This window comes from Oncorhynchus masou, chromosome 32, assembly GCF_036934945.1.
Source record: "Oncorhynchus masou masou isolate Uvic2021 chromosome 32, UVic_Omas_1.1, whole genome shotgun sequence".
NCBI lineage: Eukaryota > Metazoa > Chordata > Actinopteri > Salmoniformes > Salmonidae > Oncorhynchus > Oncorhynchus masou.
Window position 1 is genome coordinate 32158498 of NC_088243.1, and position 17383 is coordinate 32175880.

General features: G+C 42.9%; 1 pseudogene; it reads right to left on the bottom strand.

The window, feature by feature from the left end:
• Window positions 1-133: 133 nt before the first annotated feature.
• LOC135525948 (transmembrane protein 39B-like) lies at window positions 134-15957 on the bottom strand (annotated as a pseudogene).
• Between the last annotated feature and the right edge of the window lie 1426 nt (window positions 15958-17383).

Here is a 17383-nt window from a genome sequence, read left to right on the forward strand (position 1 = left end):
ATATTAACATTGTTGGTGAAAATAAATTAATAGAGTTGTAGGTGTGGTAAGGAGCCCTCTAGTGGGAAAGAGAAGACATCAGACAACATGGGTCAACACAACAGTTCAACCACAAAGAATCATGGGCAGAACCTTTAAAAGGAATACAAAAATATGTGTATTTTTTATTATGGCAGCTCAGAACAAAAACAGTGATACACAATACAGTTGTAGGAAAAATACAAAGCTCTCATGCGTGTTTTCTTGTTCCAAGACAAATTACCAGCAATAACTTACGTCTTTAACTTAATTTCTGGTCGGGTGAGCTATTGGAGTGTGCCTTGCCTAAGATTATTCTGTCTCTGAGAAGCTTGAAGAAGGCGTAGTAGTTGCTGAAGAGAATTAAAGCCAAGGATATCGTCTGATGCTACCTTTCTGAGCATATCAACGAGTAGAGCTGGTAGAATATCATCCAAGATGATGAAGATGTTCAATATTCGTAAGGGCTTGTTGAAGAAAAAGTAAAGGATAAAAATAGACAAAAAAAGAGGAGGCATGTTGTTATTGAACAAACAATGTCTGGTAGTAACACAAGCCCTTTAGCTTTGGCTGCCTGAGGTGCAAACAAGAACAGTCTTGCAGTTGGTGATACTCACATAAAAGCGATAGTGGGAGACGTCTGAGGGGACAGCCACATTGTAGTGCCCTATGGTCTTGTATACATTTTTATTGTGTTTGACCAGGACACCCTGGGGCCACATGTACTCTTCCGTCCATCTGTAGGAGGAAAAGAGAGAAGAGGGTTCAAATAGATACAATGCTAATCTTAGTAAATCGAACGCTCATCTGTTAAATAGCCAGCTATCAGATGAGCAGAGTTTAGTCTGTCCTTTCTCTTGGAAGCCAAATGGATGCAAATATCTGGAAATACATTTGACCTCAGCCCTTAAGAATCTGTTTAAAGAAAACTACACTCCCCTCATTGGCAAAATTAAAGACCTGATTCGCTGGTCCACTCTCCCTGTGACTACGATTGGATGGATTAACATAGTGAGGATGAACAAATGTTCTTTCCAGACTTCATCATCTCATTCAAATGAATTCCTGTATTTGCCCCCAACTGTATGCAGGTGCATGATGCCCCTGAATGTACAACAAGTAACAGGGCCATTTCTAGCTTTTTAGGGGCCCTAAGCGAGAGTGGTTGGGGGGCCACTGCCCCTCGTGGGCAAAAATTTTAGTGGCCCTCTTGGCAGCGTAGAGAAAATGTTACAGTTGTAAAGCTAATTTCCTGAAGTTCAAATCATTTTGCGAAGGGATGGAGAAAACATTTAGCAGTTTTTAAGGCTAATTTCCTGCTATTCTACACATTTTGCCATGACTTTTGCCATGTTCATATGATATCTGAGTGAATAACAAAATCAAATGGGGGCCCCCGCAGCCCCTGATTCTGCCATGATAACTACAAGTGTTAGATTGCTGGCTAAACTAACTTACCTAGAAACATATAACATGTTAGATGAAATGGGCTAATTGAGTGACTGACCTAAAAAGATGAAAACTGCTGATGCACTACCAAATTTAGAAATTACACATATTTTTTTCTACTATACTAACAGTACGTTCAAACCAACTGACTTCCTAATTTGTTTTGTTTTTTGGTTTAGAGGCCCTTTGGGGCCGCGTGGCGCTAAGCGGACGCTTATGAGTAACAACAATATTATTACTAAAGTAATTACAGAATTCTAGTCCCTCCCAAACCCTCAGTGATATCATCAGTGATCCTCAGGCCGTGATGCCTCCTCACTAGTAGTACTTACATGTGCTGCAGGACGTTGGAACAGAGAGAAGGGTTCACTTTGTGCCAGCTGCCCAGGTGTGCTGCAGCCTTATGGAGCAGGTCACCGTAGCGTGGGGACAGCAGGTGCCTCATGAGGATGACTGAGGTACTGACAGACACCAGGATGAAGAGCTCACAGGACCAACGCTTGTCCACGCATTGTGTGCTCTGCAGAGGACCAGCACACAACCAGAATAAGCAGCCAGAAAAACACAGCGCTCTCAGAGACACATTGCAACTGCAGGCATCAAGCAATGTATCTATTCTTGATTATGTTGACAAACCTAATTGGCGATATATAACAATGCTGCACTAACGGTGCAAAAAACAAAAAAGGAAGATCTGACGGTAGACCCTCCTTTCTCAAATCTCAGTAGTTAGTACGTCACAACACATAACATAAGGCTGGGAAGTCACTTATTAGTTACTCACCTTAACAAACCATACAGGTACGAAGGCCACGTAGTAGGCACTGAGCATGGAGCTGACCAGCACCTCCTTCATCCTCCAGTTGAAGTCCATCTTCAGGTACTCCACCTCCTTGCGGATGAGGTCTGGGGAGAGGCAGCAGGCGCGTGTGGGCATGGCCTGGACCCCGTACAGCTGGTTGGTGTGCTGCTTCCACGTCTTGTTCAGAGCCGTCATGTAGTCACGCCCGCGCCCCACGCTGACCAGCTCCTTCGATCCAATGCTAGTGATGGGCGAGAGTGGCCCCACCCGGCAGAAGTAGCAGTTTAACCGAAAAAGGGGAATGTACATCCCAAACCTGTGGAAACAGGGGATTGCAGAACTTTCAGGTTACAATGTATTCCAAACTGACATGGCTATCTTTCAGGCTATTCATGTCATTTGAATCCTAATCGACACTGATGACCGACTTGAGCTGTATGGAGAGCATCACGTTACTCTGAGACACTGGATGTGTTCAGAGTCGTTGAACTTGACAAGGGCTCTGATCCCTAGTGAAGGTTGATACTAGTGAGTGTTGTTGGGCAGTGAATAAGTAATGTACAGTCACCTCTAAAATGAATGGCACCCTCAATAAAAAAATATAATCAAAAAAATAAAAATAAATATATAAAATAAATCAAACAAATATTGAGTTACAATGTATGCAGAACTTTTAAAAATATATATCATTTAACTACTAATACAATTGCTCAGAGAAAGACATTTTGTTTAACAATACAAAATTGTATTTGCAAATAAATTCATGGATTTTTTTCGCTCGTTTTGTCTGTCATAGTTGAAGTGTACCTATGATGAAAATTACAGGCCTCATCTTTTTAAGTGGGAGAACTTGCACAATTGGTGGCTGACTAAATACTTTTTTGCCCCACTGTATATGAGGGAGCGACAGACTCCAGCCCATCAGTGTGAGTACAGCGAACCGTGCCATCACCAGGAAGATTAGAGTGAGGGAACGAACGAGAGCTTCCCACTCTGGGACGCATTGAGAGGCAGAGAGAGAGAAAAGGGGGCAGACAGGAATGACATTTGTTATATGACAATAAGGTATTAGGGACAGAAAAAGACCCAAGTGGGTTTGAGAAAAAATGGTGCCAAAAAAACATTAAATTGAGAAATATCACAGAATAACACTTGCATGAGTAAAAGTGATGCAAATTGCTGTATTGTTTATAACAAATCTATATTATCAAAAATAGCTAAATGTGAATTCCTACCTCTTTTACAATCGCTGCAATCAGCCTGCGAGCCAGTATGATGACTGAATAGAGGTAGAAGTTCTGCATCAGACAAAACTTCATATTACTTACTGAAAACTAAGTTAGCATGTCATGAGAAGTGAAATAATTTATAACAGTATAGTGACATAATTTGGAAAGGAATCACTTTCAGGATGTAGTTCATCAAATTTGCCAGATGTCAAAGTACAAAGAATGGACACTGCCAATATGCACATCCGGTCCTCCATAAACGGGACATTGTCAATCATCTATAAAATCTGTAGTGACATTATGTCCACCTAATGTGCTCAAATACAAACAAACCCTCACACAATGGTTGTGGGAGCATATTTGGGATTTTGCCTACATTTATAAGAGAGACATTTCTTGGTTTAAGTCATGTTTCAGTGTTTGGTACAATACATTGCTCCAGTTCTCTTGCTTTTTTGTTATGGGATACTATCTAAGAGATCATGCAGCTACTCATGTCCACTATTTGGGTTTGTGGGTTTTGTTTACATTCTAGAAGGCTCGTTGTAATTGTCACTTTTCATCAGATGTAGTTTATCTGTGGAGCCATACGGTTATCTGACAATATCCTCATTTTTGTTATCCCTGTGGAAATAATTGCACTTACCTGAAGAGCTGGGAATTGCCAGGGACCTCACAATATAATATTACCATGATACTTAGGTATGCATTGTGATTCTCACAATACTAAATGTATTGCGATTCAATATTGGGATTTTATTGAGATTTGATGTTCCAAACATATTGCTGACTAGAGGTCCTTCGGAAAGTATTCAGACCCCTTGACCTTTCCCACATTTTGCCCTATTAAACATTTTTATTAAATAAAACAATTTCCTCAATCTACACACAATAACCCCATAGTGGCAAAGCAAAAACAGTTATTGAATTTTTTTGCTAAGATAAATTAAAAATACAGAAATACTTTATTTACATAAGTATTCAGACCCTTTGCTATGAGACTCGAAATTGAGCTAAGGGGCATCCTGTTTCCATTGATCATCATTGAGATGATCTGGTACGGCTGGTTAGCTGTTCTAAGTAAAGCTAATTTAAGTGGAACCATTCTACTACCCTCTTCAAACCATTATATTCATCACCCAACTGGGAACCACTGACACGGCTGGCTAGCCTATCTTCAAAGAATCAGCTTCAGGAGCGAACGGAAAGTAGAATAAACTCTAGTTCTGTCCAAGACTACACGACAAGTCAACCGATACCAGACAACAACAGTAGAACACGGGTGGGGACCTTTTTGGACAATCAGAGCATTACAAGCGTGCAGCAGAAAGACCCAACCAAACCCCTTTCCAAGAAGGCTTGGTTCCGACAGAGATACACGGCAAACCAAGGCATTCACACGTAAATACATTCATGATTTCTTACTCCAAAACGGGTGGCGGTGTGCAAAGTATATGATTATTGTGAGAGTAGTTTCTAAATGTACCAAAGTATTATGTCTCTGTCCCTCTCTCGCCCTACATGTCTTTTTGTAACAAGCCGCCATATTGTGCCAGTCCGCTAGGTATTAAGTAGGGATGCACGATATATCGGTAAGCATATTGGAATCAGCCGATCTTAGCTAAAAATGCCAACATCGGCCCGATGTCTAGTTTAAAGCCGATGTCAAAGCTGACGTTCATACCTATATAACGTAGATGACACCACAAATAAAATAGTGCTACACACCATTCCTAACCTTGCCCACAATGTCTGCTGTGTGGATCTATTTTGAAGTTTCAAAGGAAGATACCAAAAAGGCCATTTGCAATGTTTGTGCTGCTATTATTTCCCGAGGAGGGGAGAAAGTGAAATCGTTCAATACCAGAAACCTAATTACTCATTTGAAAGAGCATCATCCCCAGACGTTCAGCAACTTCTTAGAACAAAAGCAGAAAAAAACTAAGCGCACTTGAACACCTAAACAGGTTCAAGTCGAGCAGTCATTTGAAAGAGTAAGAAAATGTCAACGAGACAACTCAAAGGTGAAATCCATAAAAATGACAAGATAATGGAATTCATTACATTTACATACATTTACATTTAAGTCATTTGGCAGACGCTCTTATCCAGAGCGACTTAAAAATTGCCCTTGACAATCAACCGTTCTGTCGTGGATGATGTTGGCTTTTGCCGACTGGTCAAGCACCTCGAGCCCCGGTACACAGTACCAAGTAGGCACTATTTTTCAGATGTTGCCCTACCAGAGGTACACCGTATTGTTGAAATGAACATCTGTGAGCTACTTTCTATGGGTGTCACTGCTATTAGCTTCACGACTGACATTTGAACCAACAATTTACGACGTTTGGAATGAGACTAATGTGAGGTAAAGTAAATAATTCATTAATTCGAAGACTAATTGATCAGATAAAATATCTGAAAAGTTATTTTAGGAAATGATAACTTTGTAATCTGAATATTTTTCCTTGGTGCCCCGACTTCCTAGTTAATTACATTTACATGATTAATCAGTTGATCGCGTAATACTAATTACAGAAAATCTTTGATGAAAACTATGTCTTCAGTTTAATGATAGTAAAGACACGACATCCTGATTCCTGCTTACAAGCAAAAATTAAATCAGGAAGCACCAGTGACTCAGTCAGTACAAAAAGTGGTAAGATGAAGCAGAGGCTAAGCTACAGAACTGTTTTGCTAGCAGACTGGAATACGTTCTGGGATTCTTCCGATGGCATTGAGGAGTATACCACATCAGTCACTGGCTTCATCAGTGACGTCCCCACCACAGTGACCGTACGTACATACTATAACGAGAAGCCATGGATTACAGGCAACATCCACACTGAGCTAAAGGGTAGAGCTGCCGTTTTCAAGGAGCGGGTGTCTAACCCGGAAGCTTATAAGAAATCCCGCTATGCCCGCTGACGGACCATCAAACAGGCAACGCGTCAATACAGGACTAAGATAGAACCGTACTACGCCGGCTCCGACGCTCGTCAGATGTGGCAGGGCTTGCAAACCAGTAGACTACAAACGGAAGCACAGCCAAGAGCTGCCCAGTGACACAAGTCTACCAGACGAGGTAACTTACTTCTATGCTCGCTTCGAGGCAAGTAACACTGAAACATGCATGAGTGTGTCAGCTGTTCCGGACGACTGTGACCACGTTCACTGCAGTCGATGTGGGTAAGACCTTAAAACAGGCCACAACTTCTACCCGCTAGCCATAAGACTCCTGAACATCTATTCAAATGGCTACCCAGACTATTTGCATTGCCCCCCCTCCCCCCACGATGCCGCTACTCTGTTATTATCTATGCATAGTCACTTTAATAACTCTACCTACATGTACATATTACCTCGACGAACCGATGTCCTAGCACATTGACTCTGTACCGGTACCCCCCGTATATAGCCTTGCTATTGTTATTTTAGTGCTGCTCTTTAAATCATGTTACTTTTATTACTTGTTTAAAAAAAACTGAATTGTTGGTTATGGGCTTGTAAGTAAGCCTTTCACTAAGGCCTACACCTGTTGTATTCGGCGCATGTGACAAAATTTGATTTGATATCCTGGTTAAGAATGAAACGACTGAACAACAAAAGACCACAGCAGGCAAGTGAAAGAAATAGCTTTTCATTATGTCTTACTGGTAATGGGGACATATGTAAATACCAACAAAACAACATTTTGGTCAGTGTGTGTGTGTGTGTGTGTGTGTATTTCAACTATACTAGAATGCTCAAAAGGCCACTAAAATTTTAAATATCGGGATCGGGTTTTTTGGCAAGTTAAATATTGGATATCAGTATCAGCCAAAAATGTCATATCGGTGCAACCCTAGTATTAGGTGTGTATGTTTATCCTGTGTTATCATTTAGCTAGCTAGTAAATAAATAATTAAACCAATGTGTCGTACTGAATCATAAGTACGGCTGGGGTTTTTGCAGATGCAGGAGGTTACGACTGTTCAGAATGATGATATGATACAAGGTTATGATAAATACATTGACTGTTTTGTGGATGAGATAGGTAAAGACCTTTAGAGTTTAATTCGGGAGATGGTAACTCTTTAAACAACCACTCTCGTGGTGCCCCAAAATGAAAGTAAAGAGCAGAGCTCGAGCTCAACAGAGCTCCAGAGTTCCCCTTTGGAGATGGTTGTCTTTCTGGAAGGTTCTCCCATCTCTGCAGCACTCCACCAATGAGGATTTCATGGTAGAGCGGCCAGACGGATGCCACTCCTCAATGAAAAGCACACAACAGCCAGCTTGGAGTCTGCCAAAAGGCACTTAAAGGACTCTGACCATGAGAAACAAATCAAATCAAAAACAAGAATCTCTGGTCTGATGAAAGCAAGATTGAACTCTTTGGCCTGAATGCCAATCGTCACATTTGGAGGAAACCTGCCACCATCCCTAAGGAGAAGCAGCATGGTGGCGGCAGCATAATGCTGTGGGGATGTTTTTCAGTAGCAATGACTGGGAGAGTATTCGGGATCGAGGGAAGAATGAACACTGCAAAGTACAGAGCGATTGATGAAGTCCTGAGCATGCTGGAGCAGGTTCTCAGACTGGGGGGCTGAAATGTCATCTTAGAACAGGACAACGACCGTAAGCACACAACCAAAACAACGCAGGAGGGGCTTTGGGATAATTCTCTGAATGTCCTTGAGTGGCCCAGCAAAAGGCCGGACTTGAACCCGATCGAACATCTCTGGGGGGACCTGAAAATAGCTGAGCAGCGACGCTCCCCATCCAACCTGACAGCTCGAGAGAATCTGCAGAGAAGAATGGGAAAAACTCACCAAATAGATGTGTGCCAAGCTTGTTGGGTCAAACCCAAGAAGACTTGAGGATGTAATCATTGCCAAAGTTGCTTCAACAAAGTACTGAGTAAAGGATCTGAATTCTTATGTGATAGTTTTTTTTTAAATTTTGATAAAATCAGCAAACATTTCTAAAAAATAAAATAAAAAGGTTTTGCTTTAATATTGTGTGTAGATTGACGAGGGAAAAAAGATTTTATACATTTCAGAACACGGCTGTAACGTAGCAAAAATGTCAAAGGGTCTGAATACTTTCTAAATGCAATATTATACACTGCTCAAAAAAATAAAGGGAACACTAAAATAACACATCCTAGATCTGAATGAATGAAATATTCTTATTAAATACTTTTTTCTTTACATAGTTGAATGTGCTGACAACAAAATCACAAAAATTATCAATGGAAATCAAATTTATCAACCCATGGCGGTCTGGCTTTGGAGTCACACTCAAAATTAAAGTGGAAAAACACTACAGGCTGATCCAACTTTGATGTAATGTCCTTAAAACAAGTAAAAATGAGGCTCAGTAGTGTGTGTGGCCTCCATGTGCCTGTATGACCTCCCTACAACGCCTGGGCATGCTCCTGATGAGGTGGCGGATGGTCTCCTGAGGGATCTCCTCCCAGACCTGGACTAAAGCATCCGCCAACTCCTGGACAGTCTGTGGTGCAACGTGGCGTTGGTGGATGGAGCCTGATCTGAGACATGATGTCTCAGATGTGCTCAATTGGATTCAGGTCTGGGGAACGGGCGGGCCAGTCCATAGCATCAATGCCTTCCTCTTGCAGGAACTGCTGACACACTCCAGCCACATTGTCTTGCATTAGGAGGAACCCAGGGCCAACCGCACCAGCATATGGTCTCACAAGGGGTCTGAGGATCTCATCTCGGTACCCAATGGCAGTCAGGCTACCTCTGGCGAGCACATGTAGGGCTATGCGGCCCCCCAAGGAAATGCCACCCCACCCCATGACTGACCCACCGCCAAACTGGTCATGCTGGAGGATGTTGCAGGCAGCAGAACGTTCTCCACGGCGTCTCCAGACTCTGTCACGTGCTCAGTGTGAACCTGCTTTCATCTGTGAAGAGCACAGGGCGCCAGTGGCGAATTTGCCAATCTTGGTGTTCTCTGGCAAATGCCAAACGTCCTGCACGGTGTTGGGCTGTAAGCACAACCCCCACCTGTGGACGTCGGGCCATCATACCACCCTCATGGAGTTGGTTTCTGACCATTTGAGCAGATACATGCACATTTGTGGCCTGCTGGAGGTCATTTTGCAGGGCTCTGGCAGTGCTCCTCTTTGCACAAAGGCGGAGGTAGCGGTCCTGCTGCTGGGTTGTTGCCCTCCTACTGCCTCCTCCACGTCTCCTGATGTACTGGCCTGTCTCCTGGTAGCGCCTCCATGCTCTGGACACAACGCTGACAGACACAGCAAACCTTCTTGCCACAGCTGGCATTGATGTGTCATCCTGGATGAGCTGCACTACCTGAGCCACTTGTGTGGGTTGTAGACTCCGTCTGATGCTACCACTAGAGTGAAAGCATCGCCAGCATTCAAAAGTGACCTAAACATCAGCCAGGAAGCATAGGAACTGAGAAGTGGTCTGTGGTCACCACCTGCAGAACCACTCCTTTATTGGGGGTGTCTTGCTAATTGCCTATAATTTCCACCTGTTGTCTATTCCATTTGCACAACAGCATGTGAAATGTATTGTCAATCAGTGTTGCTTCCTAAGTGGACAGTTTGATTTCACAGAAGTGTGATTGACTTGGAGTTACATTGTGTTGTTTAAGTGTTCCCTTTATTTTTTTTGAGCAGTGTATATTGCTGCGGTAGCCATGCTGGTTAAGTAGGTGTGTCCAAAGTTTTGACTGGTACTGTGTGTGTGTGTGTGTGTATATATATTCTAACTCAGCAAAAAAAGAAACGTCCCTTTTTCAAGACCCTGTCTTTCAAAGATAATTCGTAAAAATCCAAATAACGTCAAAGATCTTCATTGTAAAGGGTTTCCCATGCTTGTTCAATGAACCATAAACAATTAATGAACATGCACCTGTTGAACGGTCGTTAAGACATTAACAGCTTACAGACGGTAGACAATTCAGGTCACAGTTATGAAAACTTAGGACACTAAAGAGGCGTTTCTGACTCTGAAAAACACCAAAAGAAAGATGCCCAGGGTCCCTGCTCATCTGCGTGAACGTGCCTTAGGCATGCTATAAGGAGGTATGAGGACTGCAGATGTGGCCAGGGAAATAAATTGCAATGTCCGTACTGTGAGATGCATAAGACAGCGCTACAGGGAGACAGGACGGACAGCTGATCATCCTCGCAGTGGCAGACCACGTGTAACAACACCTGCACAGGATCGGTACATCTTACCTGCAGGACAAGTACAGGATGGCAACAACGGCCCGAGTTACACCAGGAACACACAATCCCTCCATTAGTGCTCAGACTGTCCACAACAGGCTGAGAGAGGCTGGACTGAGGGCTTGTAGGCCTGTTGTAAGGCAGGTCCTCACAAGACATCCCCGGCAACAACGTTGCCTATGGGCACAAACCCACGGTCGCTAGACCAGACAGGACTGGAAAAAAGTGCTCTTCACTGATGAGTCTAGTTTTTTGTCTCACCAGGGATGATGGTCGAATTCGCGTTTTTCGTTGAAGGAATGAGTTACACCGAGGCCTGTACTCTGTGGAGCGGGATCGATTTGGAGGTGGAGGGTCCGTGGTCTGGGGCGGTGTGTCACAGCATCATCGGACTGAGCTTGTTGTTATTGCAGGCAATCTCAATGCTGAGCGTTACAGGGAAGACATCCTCCTCCCTCATGTGGTACCCTTCCTGCAGGCTCATCCTGACATGAGCCTTCAGCCATACTGCTCGTTCTGTGCATGATTTCCTGCAAGACAGGAATGTCAGTGTTCTGCCATGGCAAGCGAAGAGCCGGATCTCAATCCCATTGAGCACGTCTGGGACCTATTGGATCGGAGGGTGAGGGCTAGGGCCATTCCACCCAGAAATGTCCAGGAACTTGCAGGTGCCTTGGTGGATGAGTGGGGTAACATCTCACAGCAAGAAGTGGCAAATCTGGTACAGTCCATGAGGAGATGTACTGCAGTACTTAATACAGCTGGTGGCCAAACCAGATACTGACTGTTACTTTGATTTTGACCCTCCCTTTGTTCAGGGACACATTATTCCATTTATCTTAGTCACATGCCTGTGGAACTTGTTCAGTTTACATCTGTTGTTGAACCTTTTTATGTTCATACAAATATTTACATGTTAAGTTTGCTGAAAATAAAAGCAATTGATAGCGAGAGGACGTTTCCTTTTTTGCTGAGTTTACACACACACAACCAGTCAAAAGTTTGAACACCTACTTAACCAGCATGGAAACCACAGCAATACGCCATCCCATCTGGTATGCGCTGAGTGGGACTATCATTTGTTTTTCAACAGGACAATGACCCAACACACCTCCAGGTTGGGTAAGGGTTAGATTTAGAAGGAGACCTGGCCTCAACAATCACCCTTCCTCAACCCAATTGAGATGGTTTGGGATGAGTTGGACCGCAAAGTGAAGGAAAAGCAGCCAACTAGTGCTCAGCATGTGTGTAAACTCCTTCAAGACTGTTGGAAAAGCATTCCAGGTAAAGCTGGTTGAGAGCATGCCAAGTGTGCAAAGCTGTCGTCAAGGCAAAGGATAGCTAATTTGAAGAACCTCAAATATAAAATACATATTTTGATTTGTTTAACACTTTTTTGGTTATTACATGATTCCATGTGTGTTATATCATAGTTTATCTTCACTATTATTCTACAATGTAGAAAATAGTACAAATAAAGAAAAACCCTTGAATGAGTAGGTGTCCAAACTTTTGACTAGTATTGTGCGTGTGTATGCATGTATATCTATCCAGTGGTCGCCAACCAGTTGATCACGATCGACTGATAGACCTTCAAAACATTCCTAGTCTATTTCCAAAATGTTTGTAGAAAAGCCAACGATAGACATAATTGCTTGCACTCTTTTTTTTCGTGTTGCGCTGTTGGCGGTAGGTACACTTGATTCAGAAGCCCTGCGAACCGGGTAGGCAAAGTGTTCCAATTCTGAACCATTTCATTTGTCTGAAAGGACAGACTCCGCCTACCCGGCAGACCGGGAGGTCTGTGGCTAAATAGAGTGCGCCTACTGCGCTGGCCAATCGGATAGCTCAAATCACCGTGCCTACAGCTTCCACAACCACAGCAAATGTAATACTAACCTATGTGAGTTTTAAAACCATGACCAGTGAGACTGTCAAAGAATACAGAAAAGAGCTGAGTGAGTGAGTTCATGTAAGTTTTTATTCAACACTATTACAAAACATGCTTCTCCCTACTTCTACTGCAAGGATGAGTAGCCAAGTGTCAATATCCTGCATTTGTATTATCCTTAGCTGCTCATCATGTCTTTTAATATTGAGAAATATTTCATTTTCTCTGGTCATAGGCACAATATGGTTTTGTGCATGAGGCAGATGCGGTGCGACTAGAGTTTTGCCAGTCAGGTGGAAGATGGTGTCCCCTCTCTCACTCGTCAGTCTCACCGGAGGAAAGGAAGGAGAGAGTAGGGACCGTAAGAGGAGGACCCTCTGTTGCTCTCTCCGCCGCTGAGACTAATGTTGTGTTCAAAACAACTGGGAACTCGGAAATCTACAACTTTAGTGTGTTCAAGACAACTGGGAACGCCGACAAAAAGTAGATCCAACTGGGAAGAATATCTTTGAACGGTCATCCAAGACGGAAACTTGAAAGCAGCATGACCATCAGATGTAGATACCATCAGTCCAGTAAAATAAAAAGGCAAATTATGCTCAGCTGTCCCTCGCAAGTGCTACAATAAACAAAAAAATGTATTTTTTTTAATCAAAGCTTTGAAATATAATGTGGTCTGAAAAGAACAATACTGGCAAGCCAGACATAGCCAATATACTGTCACAATGTATTAGGCATATTGCACAACCCTCATTCCTACAGAACAGTTTTTTAGGTTAATGTCATTTTTTTTTATGTATTCTGAGCGGTAGATCTCAGCTTGCTTTTTGACTGGGAAAGTAATCTTGACTCAGAAAAGGTTGGTGACCACTGCTGTACATACTGGAAACCTCTGGAATAAAGCATATTTTGTTTTTTACTCTTTATGTCGGAGTTTGTGGTCGTTAACTAGAGGGAGTGGTGTGCATCTACCATACAGTCTCCAACCTAAGCTATCGCTGACCCTACAATGGTAATGAAGTCACCACACACAATCAAACAAACCAATCATCTCCCAAAGTCAGCCATGAACCCTAAAATCCAAATTAGACAGACAACAAACAGCACCAAAATCACAGAACATCATCAGTCAGTGAGAGTGGGTGGACTCACCAGCGAGGTGTGTGAGGGAGGGTGTGAGTGGGGGTACCACCACACAGTCTTGTAGATGTTGACATAGTGGACAAAGAGGGCACTGAGGTGGCAGAAGAACAAGTGCAGCTTGAACAGAACGTTTTGTGTCCATGGATAACTCTGGGATCTTACAGTGCTTCACAGGAACCACGGTCTGGGCTGCCAACGGGGGACTGGATAGGCTCGTACCTGAGCCAATCCTAACGGTACAACACACAGGGCTTTCAAAACAAAAGATTACTTTGTGTTACTACAGGTTGATATCTAAAGACTATAGCTTATTACTATTCTCACCCTCCACAACAGCAGGACTGTGGTATGGGCCTACTCTATGCAAAAAAAACATCTGTCTATAATCAAGGAATAAAGAAACACACTTACAACATGTCACAGTGTTCTATGTAGTACACAGTCAACCCATACGATCCCAGTATCCTCTCACCTTGTCCGAGAGCAAACACCTCTGACTGGGGAGCTGGTAGAGTGGTTGTCATTGCTGTCCGAGCCTGGCTCACTGTTTATTGGAGACCTGCAGTAAGCAGTGCGGTTGACCCCTCTCTGTCCACCTGCCATCGCAGACACCCCCACGTTTCTCTTCGTCTTGTATATTTGTGTGTCTGAGCGCTACTCTTTCTTTAAACTGATCAAACTGTAGGAAATCACCCTGGTGTTTAGAAAAGTTGGTTAATTTTCTTATTTCTATAGGCATCACCGCTCAGAAGAAATATGGTCATCCAGCAATGCTATGATATACTGCAGCCCGGTGATGTCATGGACAGTAGTCAATTTAAGATTGGGCACTTTACATTTCAACCATAAAGGTTATTTCTCATTTACAACACTCAAATCAAAGATCATGTTTATAAGGCATATTAAGCAAAACATTGACAGATCATGAAAGAGTGATTTGCTATTTATCCACCCGATAATAACTGGCCTGAGTACAATTTGAACAAACATACTGCAAGTCTAGAAATATCTGCTCACCGATGCCTCAGCACAAGGTCCACCTGTGTAATGATCATGCTGTTTAATCAGTATCTTTATATGCCACACCTGTCAGGCAAAGAAGAAACCACATTTACTCATGAGGTGAGACCAACATATTGTAGCGACCCGCACAGACAGCTGTGTGTTATGTGTTAGGCTAGGAGGTGGTTGTGTTGTACTGACCAGTACCCGGTGTTCGCGGGGTCCGACATGTCAATCAACCTGCTATCTGCCAATCACGGGAATGCCTGGAATGTTCTGATGCCGGGCATCCTGGTGGTTGGCAGAGTGGCGTGGAGGGGGGTTGGGCAGGGGGGTGGAGCATTGGAAGTTAAGACCAGGTTCAGCTTTTGTTCTCTCTCTCTTACGTCTGGGCTTCCCAAGAGAAGGTCACGATTGGCTTATGGGTTATCTGTTATCTTTTTGGCGTGTGCTACGGCCCAAACAGTAGCCTGTGTAAAGTTGGTTTAATAAACCGTCAATTCAACTCAAGCCTCTGTCTGGACAATTGTTCCTTTATGATCTAGTCAGGTCATTACAATATTTTCCCGGAACTGACATACAAAACCGAGTTTCATCAATAATGCGACAGGTCATACATATATTACACAAGTACCATGCATCTTATCGTAACGTGCACGAGATAAAAACGTGTCTTTCCGCCAAACCAGTCTTTCTGGCAAGACAGTAAAAATGCATGCTCGACAAAATACCAAAGACTGCGGCCTACCATATAAACAGACAGCATAATGGCTAGCTATTAGCTAGCCAACGTTACCCAAATCATACAAAATGTAAGCTTACCGAGGTTTGGACAGGGGTTGTATCTCAAATGCTGTTGCAGTATATGAAGTAGCAGGTTACACAACACAAACTTTCTGAGCATTTGTTGAGAAAAATGCACGTCCCCCATTATAATAAACGAAGTTGATGAGGTACTACAGATGTGTGATAGCATGGGGACGTGATGAGGACATCATGACATGTGGGAGAGGAGTGTTTCTTTAAAGAGACATCATGCAATACCAAATATGTGTATAACTAAAACAAAATAGACCACAGCCTGCCGTTTCCAATGGGAACAGATGCGTCATGGTGGGTAGAACAAGCAGAGAAGGGCAGAGCCAAGCACGAGCTAGCGAGGTCCTATTGGCTCGTTCTAGCAGACATTTGCATATTTCCGGTAGGAAACGGATACCATGTGAAGTACACTTGTGCAATAACTCAATCCGCCTTTGTGCTCCTTTTAAACAACGGATTTTTTTTTTAAACTGTGGCAAAGTGTAAAATCTACTAAATGTAGTCCACTCTGTTCATACCATATTACATCTTTGGGAATAGAAAACTGTATTGAGAGTAAATGTTTCGTCGATGAGAATATGTTCAGAATGTAGGATAAAATCCATTTCCCCCCACAATCTTCTCCCACTGGCCGGCGGCTGAGCTTCCTCTCCACTACTAAATTTGGTAGTTTACTGGAAACGCCAAGCGGATGCTTCATATTTATAAATCCAGTGAATTATGTCTCGTCGTTCTGTGGAAATACTGTATTTACATATTACGTCCTAATCATTTTTATTTGGAGATTCACGAGTTAACAATTTTACCATAATACAACAAGCGTTGACCTTACCGTGAAATGCTTACTTACAAGCCCTTAACTAACAGTGCAATTCAAAAAGAGTTAAGAAAATATTTACAAAATAAACTAAAGGCTATATACGGAGTCAGTGTGCGGGGATATAGGTTAGAGGTAATTTCTACATGTAGGTAGGGATGAAGTGACTATGCATAAACCGCGAGTAGCAGACCTATATAAAACAAATGGGGGGGGGGGGGTGTCAATGTAATAGTCCGGTGGCCATTTGATTAATTGTTCAGCAGTCTTTTGGCTTGGAGTAGAAGCCGTTAAGGAGCCTTTTGGTCCTAAATGTAGCGCTCCGGTACCTCTTACGGTCAAATGCCGTGCAGTTGTCATACCAGGTGGTGATGCAACCGGTCATGATGCTCTCGATGGTGCAGAAGCAGAACTTTTTGAGAATCTGGGGGCCTATGCCAAATCTTTTCAGTCTCCTAACGGGGAAAAGGTTTTGTCGTGCCCACTTCGCGACTGTATTGGTGTGTTTGGACCATGATAGATCGTTGATGTGGACACCAAGGAACTTGAAACGCTCCACTACAGCCCCGTTGTTGGAACTAAATAACTGGTTTTTGTCATTTGTACCACAGGATATTCATTCAGTCCATAAACTTCACATTGCTTTGCTGTTATGATCAGATCAACATAAGTAGGCCTAGTATACATTGTTCAACGTATGAATTCATTGACTGTACTTCTGCATAGATCTGCATCTCACGCTCATCAACCTATAGATGTTCAAGCGTTCCTGCGTCCTCTCATTAATCTCTGGTAGGACAGGACAGGTGAATGCAATGTGGTGGATGGCTCCTGGGAATTTATTTTCACCTGTCCAGTTCATTGACAGCTATTCAAATAGTGGTTTATAGATATAGGTGGGAAAAGAAATACAACATAAAGAAATACAACATAAGTGTCACCATTTAGTTGGTCTGGGGATTGGATACATACCACTTTCCCTAATTTGTATCTATGGTAATTA